The 27332-nt window shown below is 46.8% G+C and overlaps 1 protein-coding gene across 1 annotated transcript in view; it reads right to left on the bottom strand.

The window, feature by feature from the left end:
- The window catches only part of TMEM263 (transmembrane protein 263), a 90620-nt gene extending 65842 nt beyond the window's left edge, over positions 1-24778 (bottom strand). Inside the window, exon 1 of the mRNA XM_086921823.1 lies at positions 24568-24778. The gene's annotated coding sequence lies outside the window, so the exon portion shown is untranslated. The remainder of the gene's footprint in view (positions 1-24567) is intronic.
- Positions 24779-27332: the final 2554 nt, after the last annotated feature.

Genomic DNA, 27332 nt, shown 5'->3' with positions numbered 1-27332 from the left:
TCCATATTGTCACCATACTTTTCTTTAACTAGTTTGTACTATAATATTCATTAATATCTCTGTATGCATTTCTTTCAGGAGTTTCTGGTGGTCTTCATTCAACATAAATAGCTACTTAAAGAGGTTACACCATACTAGTAAGCAACTTAGGAACGTTATACTTGGATGACCTCAATTTTCTTCCGATTGGTACATCAGATGGCAAACAAGGATATTTCTTACCATATCCACATTTAGAAAGGGGAAACGTCTCATATTATATCAAAATAAAAGAAAAAAACATTTAATTCAGGGTAGAATTATAAGGATACATAAATGTTTGAGGGGAAGAAAAAAAGGTTGCATTTTTTTAAATCTTAGACAAAGAGCTTCAAAAAAAGGAGGAGAGAGTAGTACACTTAAGAAGCCCATGGCTACACATTCAAAGCATTCCATTATCAGGGTTTACTCAAAGGCAATTTACCCTGTTATACATAGATTGTCCTTAGATTTTGTGCGTGCGTAACACTGTGTCAATTATGATTCACCTGGCTAGTGCTCTTCACACCAGTTTCTGGATCTCTCCTAAGGTGGGTCCAAAATGTTATCTGGAAACGTAGAGGCAGCAGCCCGAGGCTTTTCCAGGGAATGAAAACCAGCAGGATCACGCTCTATAAACGCTCTAGAATGTTTCCAACCTCCTACATAAATCTATTTCAATGTCGTACTAGGCATCTTGTTGCACACTGGACGTTGCTGTACATAAGGGCTATCTGGAATACAAAGGATCCACAAAGCAGTGGGATCCATTTCAGAGTTTTGCCACCTAAATGGTGTTTATCAAATGGTGAACGCATGTTTCGCAGTAAGAAAAAGCTGTAAAAATAAAGGTCACTTAAAAAAATGGATTGAATTCGGCCAGAATACAGGGATCCAAACAGAAACTTTAAATGCCAAAGGTGTTCCCCTCTGGAAGAGGAAATTTGGCCTGGGTGCGAAGTTAAGTCGTCTCACTTTAATGAAGTACCAGCTGATTGTTTCTCATATTCAGTTAAAAAAGTAGCAATAAGTAAAGTTTAGAGTCAAACAACTATTATCAATTGGCTAATAACATAACAGCATTTAGTTCTCGCACACAAAGCAAAGCTACTTTAATTGAAGGTTTAGTGTTAACGAAATAAGAAATATTGCCACAAAAGAATGCCCTTGTGTAGCCTGAAAATATCATACTGGCTGACCCATTTGATTTTTACACCAACTTTATGTTTTCATCATCGTGGTCTTAACAATTTTCAAGCCCACAAGAGCTCCCATCTTTAGCAAGCAGTGTTAAGACTACCTTTGCTAAAAAAGGTATCCCTAGCCAAACTGAGGATGGGTACCACGCTCCCTCCATCCCCAATCAGACTGCAGCGACAGTCAGCTGTAATGCAATGGTACAGACATTTTTACCGCAAAAGCTGGGAGAGATGCCTATTGGCCCTTCACTCTAAAGGTTCTGGCCATGCCCCCTATCAGAACTGAGGATCTCTAGTTGGCAGAGGAGAATACAACTGTCCAAATAGGGACCCTTGCTTCTAGTCAGGGTAAGAAGGATGCACTTTCAGATAACCCCTGCTCACCCCCTTGGTAGCTTGGCGCAAGCAGTCAGGCTTATCAAAGGCAATGTGCTAAGTATTTATAACAACACTCACAGTAACACAGTGAAAACACCACAAACTGACTACACAACAGTTTAGAAAAATATAGGGATTTTAATCTAAACTACACAAAACCAAAACGACAAAAATCCAACATACACAGTTCAAGAATATGGTTTCAAATGAGTTCTTACGGTTGCGTTAAAATAATCCACAGTTGCGTCACGTTTTAGCCAACAGTATCTTTAGATGCGACAAAAGTTCCAAGTGAAAGCTGTAGCGGTGAAAAGCAAGCGATTCGTCACTCCCGAGACCCTGGGGAGGCGATGAGACAACCCCGCTGGACGCAGCGGGCGTGTTGCGGTGACTCTGGTCTGTATGTTGAGGGATGCGATACCTTGCATGGATTCCGGTGCACAGGTTTCGGTGGAAGCAGCTCGCAAAAGGTACGATGCGACAATCTTCGGGGCGGCGACAATCTTCGGGGCGGCGACGGTGCGCGGCTCAGTGGCGATCTCTTCTCGCGGCCCCTCGATGCGATGGCTTTGCAACGACTCTCGCAGCGACGTGAGGCGGTCCGTAAGCAAGCGATGCGACGATCTCAACCAGTGACAACAGGCTCTGCGACGATATTCGCAGTAATGGTTATCTTCCTGCACCGAACTGGTGCGTCCCGCAAACTAAGGACGCGACGACTGGCAGCGGCAACAGGCGCTGCGACGATCTCGGCCTTCGTAGCAGCGGGAATTTCCTCGCACTGACGGGGGATCGCTCTGCAAGCGAGCGATGGGTTAAAACCTTCAGAAAGTCTTTAAAATCTTGGTTTTCAGCTTCCCAACACAGGTACAACTTACAGAGGCACCACAACTGGCCCAAGCACTCTAGGAAGGACAGAACTCTCTCAGCAGAGTTCAGGGAAGCTGGGGGTGAAGTTCTTTTGTTCCTGGGACTTCTCAACAGGGAGCCAGCTCTTCTTCAGGCCCTTGGAGATTCCTTTCAAGCAAGGGGACACAGCACAAAGCAAAGTCCTTCCCCTCTCCTTGGCAACAAAGCAACGGCAGGTCAGTCCAGCAAAGCAACAGTAGGACAGTCTCCTTCAGTCTGCCAGCTTTCTCCTTGGCAGAGGTTCCTTCTTGATTCCAGGATGCTCTAATTTTCTGTAGTCTGGGGTCCTATACTTATACCCCTAAACGTCTTTGTTCCCTTTGTGCAGGAGGGCTCTGAGCCCGGTCCAAACCAGTTCTGGGTGTTCCTTGAGCACTTTGTTTTCCTGGCTTCTCCTTTCCTTTCAGAGTGAGGGGCAGGGTCGTCAGGCGCCCAGCTAAGGTGGAGCCAGTCTTGTGGAAGGCAGACACAGCCCTATTCAGGCCCAGGTGCTATCCTATCCCACCACTTAAGATGCAGCTACAATGATTCAGCCTAGGGCTGACTCGTCCAGCCTCCTGGGGGCTCCCCAGCACCCGTCACTCTCAAACCAGACAGTCAATTCACAAACAGGCCAAGGCACACAGAAAGGTCAGACAAGAGAACAGCCACTTTCTAAAAGTGCTGTTCTTAAACACAGGATTTAAAAACCACCTTTCCTAGAAGTTGTGTTATTAAATTCTGAGTTTAGGGATGCTAGACTTTTATGTCCTCCTACCTTGCGCCTATGGGAAGATATGCTGGTAGCCACTGTAGCCAGCATTCCCCATGATAGCCTATGGGCAAGGTAGCCTTACAATAATGAAAAAAGAAAATGGCTGTCATTCACTACCAGAGAATGTTACCTGCACTAGGACATGCTCTACCTTTCACATACACTGCACCCTGCACAAAGAGGTACCTTGGGCCTTCCATAGGGGTGACCAATGTGCACAGAAAGGAAAGGGTTAGGCCTGGTCATTGGGGACATGGACCAGGAGGATATGGCAGTTCACAGACTGCACACAGGGACTGCGGTGGCAGGCCTGAGACACCATTTTAGGGCTACTCATTTGGGTGGCACAATTAGTGCTGCAGGCCCACTAGTAGCATTTGTGTCCCCAGCCCTGGCACACTCAGTGCACTTTGACACTGATCAGCAGTGGCTAAGTGCCCAAAGCATCTAAACCAGCAAAAATGAAATCCAGCACAGAGTCAAAAATACAGGAGGCAGAGTCAAAAAGAAAGGGGAAACCACGCCAAAGATGCCAGGTCTAACACCCCCATAAGTGGTGTTCTTGCCCTTTCGATTGTATTTTAGCTAGTATGTATGTATGTATTGCAGGTTAATGAGCGATCAGGGACCCATGCAGAGACAAAGCAGTCAAGCCGAGAGCTTTGCCAACAAGGGCTGTTGGTCCAGTCTAGAGAGGGAACCTAGAATGCTCTAGCAAGTACTTATCAACACTCAATCCCTTCTACAAACTGAGACATGTCAGTTGCTGTCTTTCAACAAAGAGGAGTCAACCGCAGAACAGATTACCACTGAGCCTTGTCCCCTGAGAAGTGCCTGGCAAAAGTCACAAGTCCGAAGATATGTAGTGTCACGTGGCCCATATGGGCATTGTCGTCTTCCCTATGTTAGCATGAGCACATTGAAGATTGTCTTCTGCTTTGCACACATTACTAAACAAACCTATTTTGCTTTCTGCTACGCTGAAATTTTCTGATAGAACATGCTGTTTTTTTACACTCTTCTCTTTCCTAGGATTTAGTCTGAACATTATAGGCAAGGTCGAACAACAATGCCCCTAGTTATTCTGTTTTGTTAAGGCCCTAGCAACTAGACAAAGTATGCAGATGCAGCGGTTGTATGGGCACATGTACTTTGGTCATATGGGGGTACACAAACGGGTGGCACACATTTGGAGAGGGATCTTTCCAAGGAGAAGAGCATGACAGCGCATGTGATGTAGATCTTCCATCTAGAAGGCGGAGGTACGGGGTCTGCTGCTAACACCCAGAGATCTTCTAATATATAATCATTTTGCTTCTATACAAGGGGAGGGAGGTTTGGCTACTCTGTTGTATATCACGACAGCTCTTTTTATGCTTCACAGCCCACTTGCAATGCTGATAGTATTTGTGTTAGGCATGTTTCTACTTACTAGAGCATGTTAATTAAAATATTTTTTCTTCTTTTTTTACTTTTCTTGTGTCTGTCAGATCTTATTGGGGAGGAGTACAAGAGCGTGAGCGAAAGGGTGTGTCTTGCAACCACGATTCCAGAGAGGATCAGGAGTGTTGTGTTCTGGGGTGTCTAATCACTTGTTCCTCTGTGAGTGAGTAGGAGGCAAGTGAGACACTACAGCTAGTTGGTACTAAGGTGGTTGGATAACTCAGTCCCTGCCAACTAAGGTCCCATAATCAAAAGCTTAGTTCTGTGATTTCGCAGAATCCCTGAAACAGTAGCATGCTGGCCATTTATGCACCTCTCAAACTGGATTGCACCGGGGGGTTTAGCGACAAGATGGAGAGGATCTTCCCTCTAAGGAATCAACTCCACAGACTCAGAATTGTGCAGGCTGACCAAACTTGTTATCAGGTATCGCACTAAAAAAGTCTAAGAACCCTCATAACAGAGGCTCACCTAGAGGACCAAAGAAGAGTGGAGGTTTTACCAAACACTGATGGTTTCAAAATACTAGAGTAGCCAGTCCTGGACAGGAAGAACTTGTATTGCACACAGACCCTCCAGCATCTAGTCAGGGGAGTCTGCCATCACTTACTGAGGTGTCAGCTGCTGCCAGCCCAGAAAAGAAGGAATTTGCTATGGGTCTGCAAAGGAATAGAGGTTCTCTGACCTTCCCGAGTTGCAGGGGGTGTTCTGTACTCCGAGAAAGCTCCTGCACTGGTAAAGTAGGGTCAGACAACTGACTCCCCAGAATTGCTGTGTCAAAAAGTAAGGAGGCCCCATCCCTGGGAAACACCACAGAGGAGCGATTTGTGTTGGGAAGCTGGATGCCTGGAGTCTAGTGATTAAGGCCACCCTGCAGACCACATGAGGGTCATATGGACCTTGCTAATCTTGAAATCTGGAAATTCCTGTGTAGTAATGGGCGTCAAGGGTTGCCTGGCATCCAACTCTCAGTGAAACCTCTGGTTGTGCTGCCAGACTTAGAGTTGCAGGAACTACCTCTTGACCGCTCCAAGGTGAGGGAAGCGGTTTCTGAAGTTCCCCTTAGGGACTACACTGAAAGGTTTAACTCTTCTGGGTTTGCTCGCTATTTAATATGAAGGGCATATGGCCTAACATCGAAGGCCAGATTACTCCTTAAAAATGCAAACATTTGAAAACAATAGTATATTTTTTAAAGAATTCTTAGGAAATGTTCAGTAATGTTATCAATTTACTTTTTTAGGCATTTCTTATATCACTCAAACTGTGAACCGTATCTTTGTATCCAAAATCCTACCTGTCAAGTTTAGTACAGGATATTGACATGTGAACATATTTGTATTCTGTACAAGATTTTACTGGGTTAAGAGCATTGCTCAAACAAAAATTGTGCTTTTTTTATCTTCTTGTATTTCCAGTTTAAAGGTGTTTCAAACCATAAAGCAAATTCAGACAATTTTTACATGAAATAGCGACGCTCTCAATAAGCGCACCTGTGGGACAAATTATAACTAGAGTCTCTTATGCAGCAGAGGACCAAATAATGTGGTATGGCTAACTAGGTTATGCAGGAAGGACCTGCAAATTATGTGGCAAATTTTGAAGCGGTATTACTCAACTATTTTGCCCTTTTTACAGAGCACTGTAAGGGAAAAGTTTTACTTCATTCATGTCAGTTTGATACCTAAATACAGCACTCAGTTATTAAAAGTTGACCTTCCTCTCTGTGATAAAAGGCCTGCTACTGCCTGGAAACACGTGGTTATGTTTTAGTACCTTCTGATCCTTTTACGCAAGAATCACTTTTTTGTTGAATTCAGCCGAATATGGGCGATTATGTGGTAAGTGCGGCAAAACCATAATTATGGAGGAAGCTGGAGCATTGCATAAATACAGTGGCTTTAATTATATGAACCAAAACGTATATTATATATATATATATTACACACACACACAAAAAGGAGAGAACTCTGGGTAGTTCTCAAGTTTAGGTGGAAAGCAGCCCCTGTAAGAGCACTCTCAACACCAGCGACACTCTAGATCTGCTCACCTCAAATGTCTGTTTTTCTATCAAAGTTTTTTGCAATTTATACAGCAAAGTTTTTAAGCGTAGGACTAGTAGAGTGCTGTCCTTGCCGAGCTGTAAAATTACAAAAGCCATTTAACACTCCAGGCACAATATTACAGCTTTGAATTAGTGAAATACCAACTCAAGCCAACCTGAAATGATTAAAAGCAACCCCTGACACAGTGTTTCGCTCCAATTAGAGCTCTTCAGAGAGGTATAGCTTTGTCCATACACAAGGGAGCACCCAGTATTAAGTCAAAACAAAACCCTTTCAGGCATAGAGTGATGCATAAATTATGCAAAAAAGAAGGAGAACTCTGGGTAGTTCTTAAGTTTAGGTGGAAGGCAGCTCCTGTAAGAGCACTCAACATCAGCGACACTCCAAACTTGCTCACCTCAAATGCCTGCTTTTCTATCAAAGTTATTTATCACTCCAGGCACAATATTACAGCTTTGGATTGGTAAAATACCATCCAAGCCAACCTGAAATGAACGATGAGTAATAAACATATTTTGAGACTATTTGTCTTAGCACAGTCCATTTCAGGTCTTCAATATTATGCTTTATTTCAACAAAATGTTCTACCAGTGGTGCTGATATATTACGGCAACATATGTGTGATTCATGTTGGCAAATACGCTGTCAGACCTATTGATTTGTTTTACCTACATAAGCTTTCCCACATGGGCATAATTTACTGCAAATTATACATTGTGTTGTATTGTGGTGTTATTATATGTAAATGTTGAACATTCTACTGTGGATGCACGTGCCACATTTGTGGTGCCCCACTATGGGTGGTTAACCTAAAAGGTTTTGCACATTTCTCTGTGGACATTGTGTCATCTGTATTTGAATGAACAAATTTGTCTCTGAGATTTGTATTTGTCTTCAGAGGAAACAGTGGCATCTCTTTAAAGTCCTCCAAAATCTTCAGAGAAAAATGGTACGTCACTTGCGTGGGTGGGTCAAGTAACCGCCACAGGCAAGGGCCCAAAACCTATTGAGGCAACATCATAATTACCTATCACAAACCAACCTGGATTTACAAGGGGGGTTCCAGGAGTTTTTGGCCTGGGGCTTGGCAGCCATCTAGGGAAACCCACCAAACCCACACATTTCTGGAAACTAGACACCCGGGGGAGTCCAGCGAGGTATGGCTTCGTGGGTCCCCCAACATTAACCTACCCAGAATCCCCTGCAAACCTCAAATTTCGCCGGAAAAAAATAATCACTTTTTTCACAAATTTCTGTGTGGGAAAGTTCTGGAATCTGCATGTATCCACACATTTCCTCCCACCCAGCATTCCCCCAGGTCTCCCGATAAAAATGGTACCTTACTTGTGTGGGTAGGCAGTGGCTGCAACAGGACATTGCCCAATTCGTACTGTGGAGACTTCAAAACTACCTGGTTTTGGGGGGCACCAGAGATTTTGCACACGGGTTTGGTGGCCATCTTGGGATAGTACCAAACCTAAACATTTCTGAAAACTAGACGCCCGGGGGAGTCTAATAAGGTATGGCTTGCGTGGATCCCTCAATGTTTTCCTACCCAGAATGCCATGCAAACCCCAAATTTAGCTGAAGAATACACATTTTCCACATATTTGTATGTGGAATCACCGTACCGGCACAAATGTCCTACCCCACAGCATTCCCCTGAGTCTCTGGAGTAAAATGATACCTCACTTGTGTGGGTGGGGCAAGGGCCTGTGACTGGGAGGAGCCCAAAACATAGGGAATAAGGGTATAGCACTGAGAATTTTAAGCACTACATTTTTTTACAAATACGTTTTTAGCCAATTCTGCATTGGACACCCACACAAGTTTTGCACGGAGTTCTGGGTAGGAGAATGTTGGGGGGCCCACGCAAGCCATACCTCGCTAGACTCCTCCCGGTGTCTAGTTTCCAGAAAAGTGTGAGTTTGGTAGGTTTCCCTAGATGGCCGCCGAGCCACAGGTGGGAGGAAATTTGTGGATCCACACAGATTCCAGAACTTTGCAGAAATGTGAGGAAAATGTGTGTTTTTTTTTTAAACAAATTGAGGTTTACAAGGGATTCTGGGTAACAGAACCTGGTGATAGCCAGACAAGTCACCCCATCCTGGATTCCCCTGGGTGTCAAGTTTTCAAAAATGTATAGGTTTGCTACATTTCTCTACATTCTGGCAGGGCAAGAGTTCAAAATCTACAGCTAGGCACTTTGCAAAAAAAAGGCCTACCCACACAAGTGAGGTACCAATTTTCTCTGAATACTTTGAGGCCGGCCTACACAGATTCCAGAACTTTCCACCGCAGAATTGTGAAGAAAATGTGTTTTTTTTTTTTTTTTACAAAGTTTGAGGTTTGCAAGGGATTCTGGGTAACAACCAGGTGAGAGCCAGAGAAGTCACCTCATCCTGGATTCCCCTTGGTGTCTAGTTTAAAAAAAATGTACAGGTTTGATAGGTTTCCATAGGTGCCGGCTGCGATCGGGCCCAAAATCCACAGGTAGGCACATTGCTAAAAACAAGTCTGTGCCCAGTGGGCTGAAACCGCCCTGGGGGAAGGGGGTTTGCCCACCGATATGCACCCTAGGGGGGCAAAAAGACTGTGGCTATGTTTTTGGGTGGTGGAGGAATTGGTATGCCCCCACCACGCATAAAAAAAGCCAGTTTAATTACTGGCACCTAGTGGGCTTTCTGCCCCCCCCCGGGAGGGCAGATAGATTGACATTTCTCTGGGGGGTGGGAGCTTTGCAGTACCCTTTTTGGGCAGCCCTCACCCCAACTTCAATTTAAAAAATCCCTGGTTCCTAGTGGGCTTTCTCCCCCCCCCCCACCCCACCCCGCAGGAGCAGGTGGGGGGGGGGGGGGGGGGGGAATAGAAAGACTTACATTTCTCTGGGGATGGGGGCATTACTATGCCCTTTTTAGGCAGCCCCCACCCAAACGTCGATAACAAGCATTTGCAATGCAATAGGTCTCGCAGTAATTACGTTTGAGCTATTGCCACTGCTAAATATTGCAACACCAATTGCAACAAAAGTCTATAAATTGTAGGCCAAAAATATATGTATTTATTTTTGTAGCAATGGTGGCATGCTGCGCTTTAGATGAATATGTTTAAAAGTAAAGTGCGCCATACTGCGATTGCTACAATAGTTAATTGTGGATGCGTTAACAATTGATGTGTGCCCCGACGGCTGGTGGTGTGTGTGCCTGGTGGAAGCGTGCCCTGACGGCTGGTGGTGTGTGTGCCTGGTGGAAGCGTGCCCCGACGGCTGGTGGTGTGTGTGCCTGGTGGAAGCGTGCCCCGACGGCTGGTGGTGTGTGTGCCTGGTGGAAGCGTGCCCCGACGGCTGGTGGTGTGTGTGCCTGGTGGAAGCGTGCCCCGACGGCTGGTGGTGCGTACCTGGTGAAAGCGTGCCCCGACGGCTGGTGGTGCGTACCTGGTGAAAGCGTGCCCCGAGGGCTGGTGGTGCGTACCTGGTGAAAGCGTGCCCCGAGGGCTGGTGGTGCGTACCTGGTGAAAGCGTGCCCCGACGGCTGGTGGTGCGTACCTGGTGAAAGCGTGTACTGACGGCTGGTGGTGCGTACCTGGCGAAAGCGTGCACCGGCAGCTGGTGGTGCGTGCCTGGCGAAAGCGTGCACTGGCAGCTGGTGGTGCGTGCCTGGCGAAAGCGTGCACTGGCAGTGCGTGCCTGGCGAAAGCGTGCACTGACGGCTGGTGGTGCGTACCTGGCGAAAGCGTGCACTGGCGGCCGGTGGTGCGTACCTGGCGAAAGCGTGCACTGGCGGCCGGTGGTGCGTACCTGGTGAAAGCGTGCACTGGCGGCCGGTGGTGCGTACCTGGTGAAAGCGTGCACTGGCGGCCGGTGGTGCGTACCTGGCGAAAGCGTGCACTGATGGCTGCTGGGGTGTGTGTGCGTGCCTGGCGAAAGCGTGCACTGACGGATGGTGGGGTGTGTGTGCGTGCCTGGCGAAAGCGTGCACTGACGGTTGGTGGGGTGGGTGTGCGTGCCTGGCGAAAGCGTGCACTGACAACTGATGGTGTCTGTGCCTGGTGAAAGCGTGCACGGACTGTGTGGTTGTGTGTGGGTGGTTGGTTGTGTGTGGGTGGTTGGCTGGGTGTGCGGTTGGCTGGGTGTGTGGTTGGCTGGGTGTGCGGTTGGCTGGGTGTGCGGTTGGCTGGGTGTGCGTGGTTGTGCGGGGGTCTGTGTGGTTGTGTGTGGGTCTGTGTGGTTGTGTGTGGGTCTGTGTGGGCGTTTCGGGTTGTCTGTGGGCGTTTCGGGTTGTCTGTGGGCGTTTCGGGTTGTCTGTGGGGTTGTGTGGGCAGGTTGTGTGTGGGGGGACTGGGTGTGGGGGACTGGGTGTGGGGTTGTGTGTGTGCGGTTGTGTGTGTGCGGTTGTGTATGTGTGCGGTTGTGTATGTGTGCGGTTGTGTATGTGTGCGGTTGTGTATGTGTGCGGTTGTGTATGTGTGCGGTTGTGTATGTGTGCGGTTGTGTATGTGTGCGGTTGTGTATGTGTGCGGTTGTGTGCGGTTGTGTATGTGTGCGGTTGTGTGTGTGTGTGTGTGTGTGCATGTGCGCGTGCATTTGTGTGTGTGCGGTTGTGTATATGTGTGCGGTTGTGTATATGTGTGCGGTTGTGTATATGTGTGCGGTTGTGTATATGTGTGCGGTTGTGTATATGTGTGCGGTTGTGTATATGTGTGCGGTTGTGTGTGCCTGCGGTTCTGGTGTCGTAGAGGAGTGGGAGCAGCTTGAATGAGATGGCCATACAGGCAGCACTGAGGACCGGTGACCCAAAACAGGCCCAGGGCACTGCATGCCATTCACTGATCTACACAACCGTGCGCCAGTAATGAAAGCACGCAAAAAACACACAAAATGCCTACACCACCCTCGTTTATACACAATCTTATTTATAAAGGTCGAACAACAGCTTCTTTAATTTGACCAGGTATTTTTATTAATACCATCTGTTTATATTTTCTTTTTAAAGACTTTATGAAAGCTCATTAGCACAAAAAGTCAGACAACTTTACATTAATGTATTTACACTACTATACAATGCAATTTACAAACATAAAAAGACTACATATAGACACTAAAGCAAGTGAATTTTAACATTATACATCCCAAAACAAACTTTTAGACAAAACAAAACATTATATATTCATGTAGGTTTCATTCCAAAAAATAAATAAAATGAAAGTTCAAGGAGTACAGTCAATAAATGAAATATTCTTAGAACCAGCTATTGCTAGTTTATACTATAAATGACCCTATTGACTCCTTCGAATATGCAGACGTGTTTCGATGCCAGGAAACCAGTTCCTGGAATCTCATCAGGGCTTTGTCGTTTATCAGGTTGTTACGAGGATGAGAGGCTGTGGGAAATCGTTCCTGTATTTCACAAAATGATGATTCATGGGTTTGGACCATATATGTAATTGTGCTTTTCCGATAATGCACAAACTCTCCATTTTCTATTTACCACACCAATCTTCTAGATCAAAGCTTGTGACAAATGTGAGTTCTTAGTGAGTTCCAGTCACTAGCCTGCAGAACAGTCTTGGGTTAATGCCTCCACAGCAAACTGTTCACTAAACTGCGTTAGAGAAATGCATACACAATGTATGCCAACCACCTGCCCGACATGAAAAAAATATTGCCCATAATTACTAATTGGGTAGTAAAACCCATTTCGATGCAAAATCCTGCTTGCACGCAAATTACAATTCATAGATCGACACAAATTGGGCACCCAGTGATTTTGTTAAACCTTGCGTAAATCGTGCAAACTGAACACTTTTTTCAGGTGTGTGAACCAACGAACACGGGATAGCAAGCACATTTAGCGTGTTAAATTAATACCCTATTCCGTGGTCAGACCGCCGAATGGCATGCAAATTTGCACCTGTTAGATATTGCACCCCGTACCATTGTTATTTATCAGCTACCAGTCTGTGTCCCATATCGCGCCCAACTTGTAAGAAGGGCCATAGTATTTACCAGAGTCCTACTGAACGCACTTGACTCATTTTGTGACATGTGTGATAATCTAAAACCAGCTTTTCCTCACACCCAGCAAAAATTAAGTGGCACGATTGCTCCAAACAGACATACCTACGTGCCCAGGCACAAGCCTCTTGTGTTCAGGATACGTTTTTTTTAAGTGCACGATTTACAAATTCTGTCTGGGCTGCATAGAGAGCGAGTGAGACTTCAGGAAAAAAAAAAAAACTTTTGTCCGTGGGCCACGCTTCTACGGTGAGTGCTTCAACACAGGCACGTCTGGCTTAGAAATGCACAGCCTCCATCGACCGCTGTGGGAATCCGCGAGGATGCAGCACCTCCGCCCCTCCCCCTTTAATTACACCTTGCTTTCAATTGATTTGGTATCACTGCCGAGAAAAACAACAATCTCACATCAGGCTGGAGATAAAGAAGGTCGGAATGTCACTGTTTCTTTGTAGGTACTTTCAGATGCGAAAGACAGTATTGAGAGCGACAACTTCCAGATTAGAGGTGTATTAAGAAGCGTGCTTATCTGAGGTTAAGAGCACTCACAAACGGGATAAATTCCTCTTATCGGGTCGATCACATTTTCTGCCACCAAAACCCACGTCTCTGTAAAATAGTGCCTCGAATCAGATGTGGTAAATAAAAATAAGAACCTAAAGGATAGGGCAATGGAGAAAATACAAAGACAGGCCAAGGGGCGCGCGCACTCACGCCTTTGCGCCATGCGCCTGCAGCATGCACAAACGAGGCTTTTTTGAGCTCCGTGATGCCATCCTCAGCAAAGGCGCAGATTAAAGCTTCTGTCGGAGTGCTTCTTCGGGGTCATTATCTTAAAAGCTAGCTGCCTTCACTTCTGGGGGAGAGGGATTGCTTACGGGAGCACTTAGAGCGGCAACCAGCCTGTATCCCACCTTTGCAATTGTTTTTAATCTGCCGCTGTTCTGCTGACTATTACAGCTTCACTTAGGCACCAAAGTACCTTCTTTTTTTAAAACTTTCACAGAAGAACTATTTGCTTTCTCTCAGGTTTTTTTTTTTTTACTCTTTGTGCAGTGTGCTAGAAGTGTTTGCTATAAGGCAGGCAGTTTGTGAAATAAGGCCGATGGTTACAGAATGACAGTGTGGCTTTAGCCCTGCAAGTGGCACTGATAGTAATCGCAAAAGCAAATCGATTTGTAAAAAAAAAAAAAAAATTTTTTAAAACACCCGCGCGCCACTGCGAGCCATATGTTTTCAATTATCACGCCCATGTCTTGGCACAATAATTAAAAACATATGGGCTTTGGTGCGCGTAATAGACACCAATAGGCCATGGGCGGAGCAATGCGCCCGCCTTTTGCGTGCTAGGTTAAAAAACCAAATGCACTCAAAGCCCAATAGCGGAACCCAAAAGGAAAAGCACGCGCGTGTGCGATTCCAGGGTCCCTTTTCATACCCCGGACAAAAGGGCTCTCACCTGCGCGAGCACTACTGCGCTGTGCAACGCAGAGCGCGAGACCTAAAAAGGTAATCCCTGGTTTCTAGTGGGCTTTCAGCCACCATGGGGGAGGGGGGGGGGGGGGGGGGGGGGGGCAGAAAGTCAGTAGCGGACAAACAAATATGATGGGGGAGCAAAGGCCCTTGCCCAAGGGGCCGCTCCCCCCCTCCCTGGCACTAGAGGGTGGATCCCTGCTCGGGGATGACCCTACCTCGGTGCTCAAGGGGCTGAGATAGCCCCACAAGCACAGAAACTGAAACTGAGTTTCAGTTTCAATTTCGTTGCAATGATGATGGCTCGCCTTGCGCACGATCGTCATTGCAATGAAATACCAAATAATGCCTGGGGAGGTTCCCACCTCCACAGGCAAAATAAAAAGACAATCTCTCTGCAGTCTGCAGCAGAGGGATTTCCTGAGCATGTGCTCATGACCAGATGGTTATGTCATGAGCACTGAAGGGGTTAAGGCCATAAACTGCATTTACTCCTCCTCCTCCAATCTTGATTATTCCCAAACCAAGGAAAAAATTAATTTGAGGATGTAGTGTCTCAGTGCAAATGACTATCTTATAGAATTCCTTGCCTTTACAGCTACCCAAGAAACCAGAGTTTACACTCTTCATCGAAAACTCTTACGAGATGGATCTTTAAAAAAAGCCTTTCATGGAGAGGCCCCAGTGTCTGATATTGCCGCAGAGCCAAGAAACCAATGGGGAACGTGTGCTGTATAAAAACTTAACATAACAGCTTGAAGCCATTTGCTAAGAGGAAATTACTGTAGGCTGATTCCCTCCCACATTAACATAAAGACAGGAGTAATTTTCCCCTTCCCACAACACCTGTAGGTGCCTTGATGACTGGACTACTAAATTGTGTACAAGCTCTATGGGTCATTGTTTTTTTAAACACAAATGACCGATTTTCCATTTGTCTGAAATGAACATACAAAAAAATCTCTGGTCACACCGCAAAGTCCAGTACAGCTGAGTTTTTCCACCTCTTGACTTTAAAACACTACCTATCATAGTTCCACCTTCAGGAGGCATTCCTCACCATTTAGTCTTTCTATGATATTACTAGTGTTTTATGCTAAACGTATGTCTTGAGTAGAATACTGTGAATGAAAGACCAATAAAATAATAATTATGAAGAGTATTCAAGCATGGTCCATATTAGCAGAAGGGATTGTGCAAGTGGGGAGAGTGCCAGAGAGCATAGTGAAATCCTGTGACATTAAGATACTTCCGCAATATTTATTTCATACGTGTTTTAATTAATTTTACACCGATGCAGAGTGAGTTACACGAGTACAAAATCAACAGTCTATTTGGAGTTTCTTTTTAGGAAAGTAAGAGTACCTATTGTACTGGGATCTACACCGACAATCTTTAGCAAATACATACAAACCTGAGGAGATTGAAAGATTTACAAACATTTTCACTTACAAAGCAATCACAAGCAATATGTGATTAGGCCCAATTGCTTTTCTACACACACACCATGCAAATACATATGGGAAATCTTAGGATTACCAGCCAACTCCTCAACCTGTTCCATGCGTTATACTGTCCGGGAGCCGTCCGGCGATGCGGTGCTTCTAGGCATCGGACAGCCCCCGGCGGTCTATGCACATGGCACTGGAAATCCCCCTGGTGCAGTCACCAGAGGGATTTCCTTTAGTCCAACACAGCCTTGGAGCTGGGGAAGAGCTTCTCCAGCTCCCAAGGCAATTCGGATTGTTTCAGTGAAATGTCTATCAGGGTGCACGGCGCGCTGACCTAATTTCCCCGAAACTGAAATGAGCTGATCTGCTCATTTCAGTTTCAATGCCTACATGCGTGTGGGACTATCTCAGCCCCCCCCAAGCATGAAGGCAGACGAGAGAGGTATTGTTGGAAAGGGGATACCCTTTCCCAGTGTATCCCTGCTTGGGGATCGTCGCAGGAGGGCGATCCCCAAGCAGGGGTCTACCAGTAGACAGGAGGAAGTCGAGAAGTGGCCCCTTGGGCAAGGGCAAATGCTCCCCTCAAATGTTTTGGCCATATTCAGTAATTTCTCCCCCCACTCCTGCCCCCCATCTCCCGGGGGCAGAAAGCACACGAGGCACCAGGGATTTTTTTTTATGTAAATGTAGGGTCTGCCTAAAATGGGCATGCCTATGTCCCCACCCTCTCCAAACTGGACAGTCTTTCTGCCCCCCTCCCCAGGATCTATACAAATTACCCCTGGCTGAATTCAGAATTGTGTCTACTTTTCAGAAATGTATAGTTTCACAAAATCCATTATTGCTTTCACACCTATTTCTACCACTTACTGGAAGGGGGTTAAAACCACAAAAAATGGGCAACAAAAAAAAAGGATATGTCCCAGTAAAATGCCAAAACTGTGTAGAGAAGTTTTATTTTCTGACAAAGGTCTACCTGTTCCTGAAAGCTGGGAAGATGGTGAATATAGTACCACAAACCCTTTGTTGACACCTTTTGCAGGGACAAAAACACTTTCTTCTAGTTTAGTTTTTTTTGTTTGATTAATTAAAATCTTACAAAACGGATAAGACGTATACACATCTAAAATGCTAATACAGTACATATATTCAAATACTTCTCATAAAACAATTAAAAAGTAATCTGATCCTTAAAATTATTCCATTAATCATCTTTCTTCTACAGCATTTTCCCCCTATTTTTCCAGGAGAAAAAAGTGGCATTTTAACTAATTTCTTGGTCCACTCCAGGAGAATCCACAAACCCTGGATACCTTTAGAATCCTCAAGACGTTGGAAGAAAAGGACACAAATTTGGCTTGAATACCATATGTGGACAAAAAGTTACAGTGGCCTAAGCACAAACTACCCTGAATAGCCAAAAAAAGGCTTAGTACAGGGGGCCTAGCAACGAATGGGTTAATTGTTGTTGGACTTGGCCCTTTTGGCAGGTTCACCCCTGAACTTTTTGCCTTAAGCTCTGACAAAGAGGTAGTGATTTGTGGCCTCTGCGCACTTTAGCACTGTGGCCCAGTGTAAAGTGTGTCAGCTCTCTGAGTGCGTGTGGTGAGATTAGCCTGCCCTCCCATAGGAATGCATGGGGGATATGTGTGTCCATGGGAGGATGCAGGGGCGAGTTTAGTATGGATGAACTTGTGAGAATAAATGCTGCGCAATGGTGTGTGCAGATTTATGGTGACTGGTGAAGAAATGCAACTTTTAGAAGTTGGCATTTCTGTGTGCTGTGTTTCTGCCTGCCTGATGTGAATTGCATGTCTGGCTTGTGATTGACAGGCGCTGGATGGTGTGGGTGGCTCCAGGAGTCAGCCCAGTGGTGAATAGAGAGATCTGCATCTAGATGGGAGGGAGGAGTTGCACCTGGGACCTGAATAGGATTGTGCCTTCCCTCCACAATGCTGATGCCACCCCCTGTGTTGCGTCTGATCCCGAGGCCCCCACCTGACAAAGGAGAGAGGAGCTGAGCAAAACAAAGTGCTCCAAAGCTCCTCTAAATCAGTTCAGACTGGCATCTCCCAAGCCCTGTGCTGTGACACAAATGAAAATGGCATATAAATATAGAGGCTGTGACCCTCATGATGTTGTTCAGTGTTCCTGTTCTGTTCCTGACAGAGGGGCGCTGGCTGCTGCTGGGGCCCAGGAGGAACAGCCATGGGGGCTGCCTCCCTGCTGGAGGGCCCTGTGTGCTGGCCCTTAGGCCCAGCTCTGCCCCTGGAACCTCTCCTGGACTCTAGCAGGACTTAAGCGCCTTAGGAGCGCTATATTCTGATGTCCTGCATTTCCCTTGGTCCCTAGGGACTTCTGGCTTCCTGTGCACCCTGGGAGCGCTTCGCTTTTTATCCCCCAGGACCTTGCCTGCATCCTAGCGCCCTGTGAGCGCTACACCTCTTACTTTCCTAGCGCCTGGGGAGCGCTGTATGTTAAATTCCCCAAGGAAAGAGTAATGCGTGGGCTTGGCAGTGCGGCGCTGCCTGACGAAGAGAGGAAATCTCCGGCGTAGGGATTCCCCCGAGATGCTGCCGAGCGGGTGGCCACCCAGCTTATGCCGTTATTTTTCTTGTGGGTGCCCATCCCGCTTACGCTCCTATTTTAATAGCAGGAGCTCACCCTGCCTCATATTTTAAAGCACGAGGGAGCCTACCCCTCATTGGCACCGAAAATAATTCACCACTGCGGCCCAATGGCAAAACCGGAAGTCAGGCGACATTGTGCCTGGCGGCAGGCGGGACCTACAGTTTTGCGGAGGAAGTCCTGCGCACGCCCCCACAGCCTGAGAAGACGCCCGGCACCTTGCAGTCTCCGTGCAGCAGCCCCGGGTCAAAGGATGTGGGGCCTGGGTAAAGAGGACGGCACCTACCTGTGCAGGGATCCCATGGCAGAGGGAGAGCCCCACGGGCGCCAGCAAGTGAGGAGAGGAGCAGCACCCATGAGTCCTGATGAGTGGGGCTCAATTTGGGCGAAGTGCAGGGGCCAGAGCGTTACCGCAGTTGAGGGCCGCTCCACCGTTGTGCCTGATCACGTTAAGAGCCATGTGTGGCTCCAGCATGGGGGCAAGTTTGTTTAAAAGCCCTGTGGGGGTCCTGAGTGCACTGTAGTGCCGGGCCCCCTTTCCAGAGGTGTTCACAGTTGCCCCGCTTGCCAGTGGTCAACTGCAACGTGGGCCATATTTGGTTAAATGCCCCAGTAGGGCCCGTACTTTCGCTTAGTTGTGGCCATAATTGTTTTTAGAGCCAATGTGGCTCAAAGGATGGCATAATCATTTTAAGAGGGCCCAGAAGGGTTCATTATGTTCCCCTGTTGTGTGGCCACTCTTCACATCGGCCCCGCTTGCAAGAGGGCAGCTGCAACGTTCTTGGGCACATGGGTTTGAAGGGCACAGTGAGTGCCAGTGCCCACATCTTGATTTGACAGCTGCGCAGCAACTAGTGCCAGCTGCTCCGTTTAGGCCTCCTTGTTAATATTCACAGCTGCCCAGCAAGAAGTGGGCAGCTGCAACGTTTAGGCATGCGCAGAGTGTGCCCCCTTGACTTCCGCTGCATTGGCAACACGCCCTGACCGTTGGACATAAGGCATTTGAGCCCCTTTTTGAGATGGCCAGTCCGACTGTTAGGTTTGTAGGTTGCCAGGCCCCCATGAGATTTATGTGCTAAAAGTATTTTGGCACTAGGAAATGTTATTCATGTAGTATGTTTTATGCACCCGGTTTGACACCTCTAAATGTGCTTTACGATTATGAGTTTGTTTTGCATATCATGGTTTATGCGAGTGAGATTATATTTCACTGTGTGATTTATGCCCCTAATGTGAGTTATACTTAGGAGGTTAGGGTCTAATGTGTTTAGACTTATGAGAGGATTTCATAATGTGTTTATGCTGGCGAGGTTGGCGCAGAATGCAATTCACGCCTGAGGTGATACTGTGCATAATGTCGTTTATGTTACAGGCTGATGCTAAGTACAGTGATTACCAGTGGTTACTGGTTGTGTGTTTATGATCTGTTTTACTTTTACTAAGTTCGCTTTGTGATGGTTCTGACAGTGGTCCAGTGGGCCCTGTAAGGTGTAAATAATCCCTTATATACATGACCCAGTGCCAGGTGGCACCATGCATATTATGTGTTTACTATTCTAATGTGTTATGAGAATACAAAGGATATTTTTGATATAGCCTTGTGTGGAGTTCCTTTTGTGATGTGCCTGGGATGTTGTTTCTGTGTGCGTGTGCAAATGCTTAACACGTGGCCTCCGGGATAAGCCTGACTGGAAACACGCCGAACTCAGTGCTCTACTGAAGAAGCCATCAGCCGACCCCACCGACCTCAAGAACTACCGCCCCATCTTGCTGCTCCCGTTCCTTGCAAAAGTCATCGAGAAGACCGTCAACAAGCAGCTGGCCGCCTTCCTCGAGACAAACTGATCCCTCGACCTCTCGAAGTCTGGCTTCCGGGCCAACCACAGCACCGAGACCGCCCTGATGGCAGCCACCGATGACATCCGAGCCCTGCTTGACAACGGAGAAACAGCAGCCCTCATCCTCCTAGAACTCTCCGCGGCCTTCGACACTGTCTGCCACCGCACACTAGTGAAGCGACTCAGCAACGTCGGAATCCAGGAGAAGGCACTGGAGTGGATCATCTACTTCCTCGCCGGAAGGACACAGAGAGTTGGCCTCCCCCCGTTCAGATCTGAAGCCACCGAAGTCATCTGCGGCGTTCCTCAAGGCTCCTCGCTCAGTCCAACCCTCTTCAACGTCTACATGAGCCCCCTCGCAGACATCGCACGCCAGCACAACCTCAACATCATCTCCTACGCCGACGACACCCAGCTGATCCTCTCCCTCACCAACGACCCCGCCACCGCCAGAGCCAACCTCCACGAAGGGATGATAGAGGTAGCCGAATGGATGCAGAACAGTCGCCTGAAACTGAACTTGGACAAGACGGAAGTCCTCATCCTGGGATCCTCACCCTCCGCCTGGGACGACTCCTGGTGGCCCCCCTGCCCTAGGCAGCGCACCCAAACCAACAGACCACGCACGCAACCTAGGCTTCATCCTGGACTCCTCCCTCTCCATGACCAGACAAGTCAACGCCGTCTCCTCGTCGTGCTTCAACATCCTGCGCATGCTACGTAAGATCTTCCGGTGGATCCCCACCGAGACCAGGAAGACGGTCACCCAGGCCCTCGTCACCAGCCGTCTAGACTACGGCAACTCCCTCTAGGCCGGAACCACCGTCAAACTCCAGAAGAGACTTCAGCGGATCCAGAACGCCTCTGCACGACTCATCCTGGACATCCCCCGTCGCAGCCACATCTCCGAACACCTGAGAGACCTGCACTGGCTCCGGGTCAACAAGAGAATCACCTTCCGTCTCCTCACCCACGCTCACAAAGCCCTACACAACCAAGGACCAGGATACCTCAACAGCCGCCTCAACTTCTACACTCCCAAACGCCAGCTTCGATCGACCGGCCACGCCCTCGCCGCCATCCCCCGAATCCGAAGAGCCACCACAGGGGGACGGTCCTTCTCCTACCTCGCCGCCAAAACATGGAACTCCCTCCCGACCCACCTACGCCTGACCCAGGACCACCTCGCCTTCAGAAAGCAGCTCAAAACCTGGCTGTTCGAGCAGTAGCGGATCCCCCTCCCCTAGCGCCTTGAGACCCTCCGGGTGAGTAGTGCGCTATATAAATGCTTTGATTGATTGATTGATTGACTGACTGCTCATGCCAGGCTACCAAGGGGGTGAGCAGGGGTTATCTTTGGTGTGTAACTCCCTCGCCCTGACTAGAGTGGTGGTCTCTGCCTGGCTTTGGAGCAAGCCTTAGCCAACTAGAGATCCCATTTCTAACAATTGTCCTACTACAAAGAACTATAATTTACTAGCATACTGAATTTCAATATATTAATATGTCCCACCAATGAAATATGTGTTATCTGGTAAATAGCAATGCTAATTGTACTCACTTAAACACTGTTGCTTTGTGGAAGGTCCACTCCTTTAATTAAGGTTTTGAACAAAAATGGATGTGGTTGATGAAGCGTGTCTTTTACAAGAGATAAACAGGCCTTCAAATGGGTTTGACAGGCATTGGGGAATTGGCAATGCAAGTTGTGATTTAAAAGCAAAAACAAAGTATCAATACGCCCAAGTGTTAAGTCATAGACTTTGGAAACAGGAACAGAACTAAAACATCTGAAAAATATTGTCCACATACCAGAGGACCTCAAAGTTGCTGAAGAACTGGCATAGGCAGGAGGGAGGTAAGTAAAGGGCAATTTACAGCAAACAAAACAAATACTGGCAAAGCCAATCCGTCTCAATTTCCCAATGCTTGTTGGTTACCAATGCTTATAAAATTGCACCAGCATGGCTACGGTCAACAGTGGTAGCCAGCCATTTAGAAACTACATTTTCTATACTTCCACGATGACTGACATGTTGTATCTAAAGTTTCATTATTACCAAGCTTTTAAAACTGGATCCACAGTGAGTCTAATCTGATATCAAATTGTGCCCTGTTCCTTATGTCTATGCACCATGATCTGGGGAAACTTTTTTGGTGTGGCCAGATCTAAAAATGCCATCATGTGTGCCCCTGTAAGTTGTTTGTGTTGTGCAGATATGAGGTCTACAGGACAACTGAAAACACAATCATGTACACGGTGGACGCTGAGTGGTTGTAAATCAAGTTGTTCAAGTGGCTACCCCTACACATGAGGAAACATGACACAGGTCCTCATCAGCCAACTGGACTACACCAACGCCCTCTACTTAGGAATCACTGCACACTCGGGACAGACTATAGACCATACATAATGCTGCAGCCAGACTCATCCTCAGCCTTCCCTGACAAACCCACATCACACCCCACCTCAGGCAACTTCACTTGTCACCTGTACAGAAAGTATGCCAATTCAAGCTGCTGACCCATGCACACAAGGCTCAACACAACCAAGGGCCTGCCTAGATGAACCATCAAGAAGACTATGCTCCACCTCCCTTCTCACTTGCCCATACTCCCTGCTTCTACCAGAGTTGAAGCAGAGGGCGCTCCATCTCCCACATCTCAGAAAAGACATGGAACACAAATACATTATATATATATATATATATATATATATATATATATATATATATATATATATATATATATATATATACATACATACATACATACACACACACACACACACACACACACACACACACACACTTGTTCAAATGAAAAAATACATTATAAAAAAGTGGTTTAGATGCATTTTGCTACTGCGATTCTTAGGTTAAAATGTAGCATGCAACACAATTGTTAGAATGTAATAGCAGTCCACAAGAACGAATAGAAAAGTTGCTACATCCTAAAAGACACGGTGATATACCATCCAAACGTCGACAATTGAAAAAATAAAGGGGGGAAACCGGAGAACGCACAATGTCAAAAGACACACAGGAAGTGTCTGCACCCTGGAGTCCTACAGGGGTGTGTAATTGGCGCCCGGTATGTGTTCCTGTGGACATGGCTTCTGGGCTGGAGGAGGGAGACAAGAATTTGAGCACTGGTAATGTATCTCATTTCTGCAACCGAACAGAGCCAACCGACTGTTATGTTTACATTGCTTATATAACAATAATGTCAGATCACACAACAAAAACAAGAAGAGATGGGGGATTTTCACCAAACAAACAACTGTTGGCAAACAGCAGCACAGGAAAAATACAAGAAGCTTGGGCTAAGGACTGACCTCACGGTTAATTAAATACCTATAACATGACTATCGTCCTTCGCTTCGTTTTTCTAGTAAAAAAATAATGTTTAATTATCAGAGATAACAAAACAAAAAGTAAAGGATTACTACCAACTTCAAAGTTACGGCACAGCTGGAAGGGACACATCTGTCAATATGTAAACGTGTCCCTCTTAAGTGTTCCAACTCCATGTGAAGTCTGGCCTGTCACAGAAAAACCACATTTGTAGCTTGTATGAAAAGGTCGAGTTGGCAGAAAGTCAAATACAGCTGTTTACAAAGCACCTTCGGTTTTACGGAGATGGTAAAGACTCCTTGTGCTGGTGTGACGTGGCAGCAGAGCAAGGAGATTAAATCTCAGAGCTCCTGCTGACTGCGCTCACCCATACAGTCCATAACATCGGACTAGCTTCGGACCGTGGCAAGAAATGAACTGTGTAAATCAGCATTTCTGGCATGACAGAGGCTTTCACCATGGCCACGCACAATCCCTTCTGTGCTAGGACTTCTAAAGCGCGCACACCTACAACAGGGCGAACGTGCAGTTTCTACAGCTACAACAGGCAGACAGAGAAAACCGCGAGGCAGGAGGGACAGGGACATGCTGTGCGAGATGTGGCTCGTTCCAAGTTAAATGCCCCGATCAATGTATTCGTAGGACTCTCTTACTCTAAAGTGTTGACGGGCAAGAATCATGCATGACGGGTAGTAGTGATAAAGAACACCATCAGACCCCGAAAGGCAGGCCGAGATGACAAAGTACCTACATTCAGGCAGCAGTGCTACCTAAACAACCAGTGCAGGATGGACGCCGGATCATAGCAGTTGAGCAGCCAACGAGCATAACATGTACTACAGATGAGTAGGTTGCGTGCATCGCTGGCAGTCTGCACGACCGTACAGCAAGCAACCCCAGGATGAAGCTAAAATGAGCGTTGATCACTTGCACCACGTCCGCGCTCTTTCGAGGGGACAACAGACTTTGTGCACGGGTTAAGTGCAGACCACCCCTTTAGCAGGCCACAACCCCAGCAACTAGCCTGAGCATGATACCCACCTTCCAGAGTTCCCTGCGGCGACGCCAGGGCTCTACTGCTGATTTGGCCGCAGAGAAGGGCAGCGGCGGTGCTCTCCCTCAGGGACTGGTGAAGGCGCCTGGTATCAGTGGCGTTCGTGGCTCTCCCGGCGTTCGGTCCACAGACTTTACTCGGATGCTGACTGTTGCCGACGTGGCGTCCGACGCATCATCGTAGAGCTCCGACGGCCGCAGCTTAGCCAATAGGCGCAGCTATGAGGGAAGTGACGTCACAAACTTCGTGGTGCTCCTCATACGCGATTGCGCGCGCGCGAGTCTCAGAGAGGCTTTACCGTTAATTCCTTGGAGGGTGACGGAGGGTTGGTGAGGTGGGGGTTGTTGTTCGGGTCGCACCTGGCGCCCTTTCTGCACAGCGTGTCTTGTCTGGCACGAAGTAAGCAGGCGCAAACCGAAAGGGCAGTGTTTCTCTAAGCAGGAAGTGCTGTTTAAAGACTTTAAGACAGGCTCTTTCCCACAGTTTTGGGTTAACTGATATCTTAAGTAATTGAAGCTGCAACTGCCGTGTTTTACTTGTCTTTGTGACTATGGTTCTCATTGGAACTTTAGAGAAATAACATGCTTTTGGTTGTAAATAATGTGGCAGCACTTGTTGACATCTGTAAAGTAAATCCACAGCACGACACCATATCATGATACAATGAAAAACATAATGAACACAAAAAAACAGAACCCAACTCTATAACATACAGCTCTGCAGACTACCAAACACCACAATCACAACCATGCAGTACAGATATTCTTGCAACAGTTACAGATCCACACGTCTGCTTTCCATACATGACAACTTATGTAAACATGAAAGAAAACTTTTGGAAACAGGAGTATTTATTTCGTCCATTGAATTATATTGAAGGATCGTGAGAACTTAAAATAAAGCCAGTTTTGCCTTTAAAAATTGCGAGTCTTCCGTCTAAATCGTGTCTGTTGGCATCTATGGCTTTCAAAATACAGTGCTAAAAGGTGTTTGCATCAAACATTGCCTGATTACCAAGGATATGTAACAGTATCTGTCAAAAATGGTTTGTGACTCTGCCCTAGATCTTATAAGCAGCAGACGGCTCAGCGGATCTTAATAATTCCTTCTCACTTGTAGCTACCAGTAATGTTGCCATAAGTAGTGATGGCTTTGGGTATGCCCATCCAGCTCTATTTTATCTTAAAACCTTTTGAAATGTATCATTTTATTTACCCTTGTATATGTTTCTATAAAAATGCAAACCAAGGAGCAAGTACACATGTTTTTTTTCTCCATATGGTGCTCAATCTGCACTACGTGTCTGCTGGCGGGTAAAAAAGTATGTTTCTTTCAGACGACCTAGTTTACAAAATGTGAATTAAGCTTAGGTGGAGCAAAAAAAAACGTTCTAGCCGGAGTAAAAAAAATAGAATAATTATCTATTTGACTAGTTATATTCCTTTAGGAATCTACATGCCATCTCGCCCAATAGGCAAAAATACATGTACAGTCCAGAGGGTATAGTTCCCAGGAGGTAACTAATCATTCTCATTTTTTTCCTTTGTGTACAGAGACAGTTTGCTTCTTCCACAAATAGGTACAGCTGCACCAATGGTAAAATTAACAGACACTGTTGCATTTTAATTATAGTCAGTATAACAATGTACAAACCTGGATCGGTCACTAATTAGTAGTCTTTGTAAAGAGGAATTTACATTCATTTTATTTCTGTAATAATTTATTATATTTGTAGCATACTGACATGTTGTTAAGGTCTCTTCAAAGCTCATGCAGGAATAAACACATAGTAAATTATCAGGTGCAAAGCTGTTACAGTAGCTTAAGTCAGAACAGGTAATCAAGATAGTCATGGTTGGAAGTGTAAGGGTGATCATGGAAGGCTAGTGGTTCAGACCCAGCAAAAATGTGGTGAGTGGTCTTGATTGGTGCCGCTCGCAGCAGTGGACTGTTGGTGTAACTGCGGGCTGTTACTTGGCGCTTTACCTGCGGGCTGATAACCGTGTTGGGACTGCAAGGACCAGCAGCCCTCTAGAGCTCAACGCTGTGTGCCTCTTCCCGCCCATCCTCCTCCTGTGTATATAAATTCACTCACTCCCACCGCGGCGCGGGACGTGCCGGGCGAAGCCCGGGCCCGTTTTAGCCCGTTCTAGACCGGGAGAGACCGGACCGGGCCATCCCTCTTACGATTTTGGGAGAACATACACCCCCCACGGGGGCTCGCAGTAAGTACTCAATTGGTCTGGTTGACGGTGTACAGCAATAGTATAGCTGTTCAGGAACTGAGGAATAAAACTATGGCTACTAGGGGTCAGCTTACAGGAACTTTGGCAACTACTGCTGGTGGAAGAAAAGAAAAGCGCGCTAAAGGGTTGGGTGATAGAGATACAACATTTACAGACAAGGGGTGCCACAATTCGAATGATCTGGCTAACCTGGGGCCATTGACAACGACTGGACTGGGCAACGGCCAAAACTTAATGGATGTGGTTCAGTTTCCGGCGGGCACAAGTGCAGTTGAAGACTCCCTGCTAACAAAACTGGGCGATTTACTTAGATCTTCCCTTGTTCCAATAGAAGATAGACTTGGGCGCATTGAACACCGGCTTTCCCAATTGGAACTGGACTTACGGGGTTCTACGGTCACAACAAAGCCTAATGGTCTGGAACTGGGGAATGCCTCAATGAATTCTGTGTGTGACGGTGCTCTAATACACAATCTCCCTCCCCCCTCTGTTGCGTCAACTACCCC

The sequence above is a fragment of the Lissotriton vulgaris genome, chromosome 1_1 (assembly GCF_964263255.1).
Source record: "Lissotriton vulgaris chromosome 1_1, aLisVul1.2, whole genome shotgun sequence".
NCBI classification, from domain to species: domain Eukaryota; kingdom Metazoa; phylum Chordata; class Amphibia; order Caudata; family Salamandridae; genus Lissotriton; species Lissotriton vulgaris.
The sequence above is the reverse complement of the archived record's forward strand: the minus strand, read 5'-3'. Positions and strand labels throughout refer to the sequence as shown.